A 5,000-nucleotide genomic window follows, 5' to 3' on the forward strand; every position below is an offset into this window, starting at 1 on the left:
TCCACCAAACAACCTCTTTTGTCACAGCCACCAGGCAAAGGAAAACTGGTTTGCCTGGCCGAGGCGGTAGGGCGATTATCACTACAGACTCAGTTAACAGATGGATCCGTCCCCCACGTGACAGCAACTTTTCGACATGACCCCACAAGTCAGCAAAAGACACTGAAGGAGGGCTTGCAGAATGGTTCTGCTAATCTGTGTGCACCTTGGACAAACTTGTCTGAGAGCACATCCGTGCCTGTAGAGTTTATCTTGAACTGGTAGCACTGCCAGCCAAGGACAATTGGAAATTATCCAGAGGTCCTTGGCCTTGGCATTGCTACTGGGTGGTGGTGGTGGTGGTGGGGCTCTGCTGGTTCGAGATAAACTCTACTGGCACAGATGTGCTGCCAAATGGTCTTGTCCAAGGTGCAGTGTTCTGCATGCTCTCATTTAGTGTCCAGGCATAGCTGACTTGTGGGGTGATGTTGAACAGCTGCTAAGAGGAAAGTGTTTCTCATATAGTAAGTGGACTAGCAGTATCGCCCGGCGTTGCTCGGGTTTGTAAGGGAAATAACTATATAAGCATTTTTAGAGAGTTACTTCCCTTATATAAACCGAGCAAAAAATCATTAAAAATGTGGAAAAATGATGGTTAAATTTTTTTTAAATCGTAGACGCGCGCTAATACCCAGAAGGGCTCGATATGAATCACGACTATAAGATACCCGCTTTTGGTTAAACTGCACCGCAAAATGTGGGAGTAGTTAGGAATCTAAATCGGAGGAGACAGACACACACACACACAACTTTAGTTTTATATATAGATGTAGCATGCTGGCACAGAAAGAATAGAAGACAAGACATGACAACCCCCAGACAGTAATCCACTGGAAGCTTTGTAGAAAGCTAGGATTTGAAAATACTGATAAACGGTATGAACAGGAATCTAGTAAAGTGCTAGAAAGTACATTAAGTATATTATAGGTACATGAAGGTGGTGAGCTGGCAGAGTGGTTAGCATACCGGGCGAAATGCATAGCCGTGTTTCGTCTATCGTTGTGTTGTGAGTTCAAATTCCGCCGAGGTCGACTTTGCCTTTCATCCTTTCGGGGTCGATAAATTAAGTACCAGTTGTGCACTGGGGTCGATGTAATCGACTTAATCCGTTTGTCTGTCCTTGTTTGTCCCCTCTATGTTTAGCCCCTTGTGGGTAGTAAAGAATTTTTTTTTTAAAAAGTGCTAGAAAGTAAGGAATATAAGATGTTGTGGGACTTTAACATTCAGACTGACAGAGAAATAGAAACTAGAAGGCCTGGTTTGGTTGTAGTAGATAAAGAGAATAGAAAGTGCCAGGTAATTGACTTTCCAGTGCCAAATGATGAGAAGTATAGAAAAATAGCCAAGTACCAGGACCTAGCCATTGAATTACAGAGACCAGGGAAAGTGTGGGGTAAAATGTATCCCAGTAGATATAGGTGCATTGGGAACTATCCCTAAAGATCTGAACAGATGGATAGAGGAAATGGGCATAAAGCACCGTTTAGTACAGCTCCAGAAAATAGTGTGGTTAGGGAGAGCTAGGATACTTAGGAAGGTTCTTGGCATTTAAGGTTACTCATTGTAGACCCATGTTAGGAATTTTTCTTTTTCAACAGTCTGATCTGTTGTGTGCATAATAATAATAATAATAGTAATAATAGTAGTAGTAGTAGTATAGTAATAATAATAATGTAGTAATAATAATAGTAGTAGTAGTAATAATAATAATAATGTAGTAATAATAATAATAGTAGTAGTAATAATAATAATAATGTAGTAATAATAATAGTAGTAGTAATAATAATAATAATGTAGTAATAATAATAATAGTAATAATGATAATGATAATAATAATAAATAATAATAATAGTAATGATAATAATAGTAATAATAATAATGATGATGATAATAATAATAATAATCTTTTCTTTATTTAATACTTAGGGTTTATATAAAAGATTGTGGATTGCACAGGCGAACACAACAGATTAGGTTAGAGCAGTGTAAGACAACATCTGATAGCCTGGTTGATAATGTGATGTAGCGTTATATATAGAGAGAGATTGTTTTAGCTCATTTGCCTTGGGGTGGTTGATTTCTGTGGTTATTATCAGTGTATTTTAGCGATTTAAATAAGAGTTTTGACTGCTATTTCCAGCAGGTAGACATACTTGTTATACCCTTTGATTAATTTTACATATATATATATATAATTATAATATATATAGTATCTAACGGAAGCTTTATGAAAATAAACAAAAGACGAAGGCAGGTGGTACAAACAAACCATTGTATTAGTATGGCGCTCAAGAATATAAATAAAACAAGTCTTTTACGTTTCGAGCCTACGCTCTTCAACAGAAAGATATACAGAAAAGAAACAAGGAGAGAAAAATATGTGTGCAGAAGCTAGCGATTCACATGGCGATCTGATTCCATGGATTGTATGTTATGATAATTATTATTGAGGGAATAAAATCCAAACTTACAAGGAAAAAATTCAATTTAGAAATACTAAATCAAATTCACACACATATAATATATATTAATATATATATATATATATCTATATATATATATATATATAATATATATATATTAAGGTATGTAGAAAAATACAACATGGACAAGAACGTATAACTCTTAGAAGACGATACAATAAACACGGACAAGACATTCGAAACCCTCAGTCTTCAGTCAAGAACCGGATCATCGTAGTAATTTCGGCTGATTAATCTTGAGATTACTAGATCACGGCCAGCCCTCCAAGAAAAACTAAGCAACGAGCATTAGAAAAACTAAGCTGGGAGCGTAGATTTCATGGAAGAAGGATCGAATGCATACGGACACCAGGACAGCAAAAGGGACGAATATAAAAAAACATGGAATACAGAGACATGAAATACAGAAGCATTAACGGTGAAACACAACAAGTGTCTTACGACTGATAACAAGCAAACAAATTTTTTCTCTGGCGCAAAGGAAAGGAGCCTTATCGGCGATGCCTATAGCGGCGGACGAAAAACAACGATGTTAACACGACGCTGGTCAGAAGCTGAAAGGCAGATTTCGGCCAGCAGTCACGTGACAGAGAAGAGAGAAAAGAAAGAAAGAGAAGCAACGGAAGAGAAGAGAGAGAGGAGGGACAAACGCGACAAAGAGCGAGAAGAGAGAGAAAGAAGGAATCAGAGAGGAAAGGGATGGGTGTCGAAGAGCGACCTGTGAGTGCAGAGCGAGACAAAGAAATAGGAGGGTAGTGGAAGATTAGACCAAAGAATCAAGGAAAGAGAAGAGAAAAAGAGGATGAGTAGAGAGAGAAGGGACAGATCAAGTAAAAGTGAGAGAGAGAGAGAGACAAACAAAGAGGTACCAGTTATTAAGAATATGTGCTGACATTAATGTTAAGAGGGTACGTGGCCTGGATATATGTTAAGGTATGTAGAAAAATACAACATGGACAAGAACGTATAACTCTTAGAAGACGATACAATAAACACGGACAAGACATTCGAAACCCTCAGTCTTCAGTCAAGAACCGGATCATCGTAGTAATTTCGGCTGATTAATCTTGAGATTACTAGATCACGGCCAGCCCTCCAAGAAAAACTAAGCAACGAGCATTAGAAAAACTAAGCTGGGAGCGTATATATATATATATAAATTAGAAAAAAACCCACCTTTTATCAATTCAAAATGAACAATTAAATTACCCCATCTAGAAAATTACATATAATAGAAATATTAAAATTAAAATAACAATGTCAATGATTAAGTAAATTGCAAAAAATAATAAAAACGTCTATAATTGGTATACATTTTTATTATTATTATTTTATTATTATTATTATTATTTTGCAATTTACTTAATCATTGACATTGTTATTTTATTTTTAATATTTCTATTATATGTAATTTTCTAGATGGGGTAATTTAATTGTTCATTTTGAATTGATAAAAGGTGGTTTTTTCTAATTTTTATATATATATTATTATATTGTGTGAAATTTGATTTAGTATTTCTAAATTGAATTTTTTTCCTTGTAAGTTTCGATTTTATTCCCTCAAATAATAATTATTATTATATATATATAAAATTAATCAAAGGGCATATATAATATTATATATATATATATATATATATATATGTTCTGTTGTGTCTGGAGAGAGTCATTCCTTTTTAGTGCTTTATTATTTAACACACTCACTGGTTAAATTTCCACTCATTTCTTTATTTTCCTAAAATTTTCGTTGCATCTTGCAACCTTTCCAATAGTCTTGACTCTGTCCGTTATTCACACTGTGTTCCCTTTTGCTCGTTTGTGCACATGTGTATGGGTCAGTGTGAGTGTGTGTGCCTATATATGCATGCATGTATGCATGTGTGTGTATGCATGTATATGTGTGTGTGTGTGTGTGTGTGCATATGTATATATTTATTTTTGTACATTTGTATGTATTCTGCATATTCATGTGTTTGTGCATTTTTATGTATGCATGTGTGTGTGTGTGTGTTATGCAACTATGTACCATGTTTGTATGTATGGACGTGCATCTCCATATGTGTCCTTGTTTGAAGTAAAGTGTGTGTGTATATATGGTCATGTGTTTCAGTCTCCATTTGCGTATGTGTGCTTGTCTATTCATATATCCTATGTACCTATTCATCTGTATGTCGATCTGTTTACTTTCATATCCATATACTCTTTACTCTTTTACTTGTTTCAGTCATTTGACTGCAGCCATGCTGGAGCACCGCCTTTAGTCGAGCAAATCGACCCCGGGACTTATTCTTTGTAAGCCCAGTACTTATTCTATCGGTCTCTTTTTGCCGAACCGCTAAGTGACGGGGACGTAAACACACTAGCATCGGTTGTCAAGCAATGCTAGGGGGACAAACACATACACACACACACATAGGCTTCTTTCAGTTTCCATCTACCAAATCCACTCATAAGGATTTGGTCGGCCTGAGGCTATAG

The 5,000-nt window shown here is 35.9% G+C and overlaps 1 long non-coding RNA gene across 1 annotated transcript in view; it reads left to right on the forward strand.

The window, feature by feature from the left end:
• Positions 1-5,000, forward strand: part of LOC118768453 — a 25,766-nt gene that overhangs the window by 1,289 nt on the left and 19,477 nt on the right. The window contains exon 2 of the long non-coding RNA XR_005004299.1: positions 877-880. This is a non-coding gene — a long non-coding RNA (uncharacterized LOC118768453). The remainder of the gene's footprint in view (positions 1-876; positions 881-5,000) is intronic.

This window comes from Octopus sinensis, linkage group LG29 (assembly GCF_006345805.1).
Source record: "Octopus sinensis linkage group LG29, ASM634580v1, whole genome shotgun sequence".
NCBI classification, from domain to species: Eukaryota; Metazoa; Mollusca; class Cephalopoda; order Octopoda; family Octopodidae; genus Octopus; species Octopus sinensis.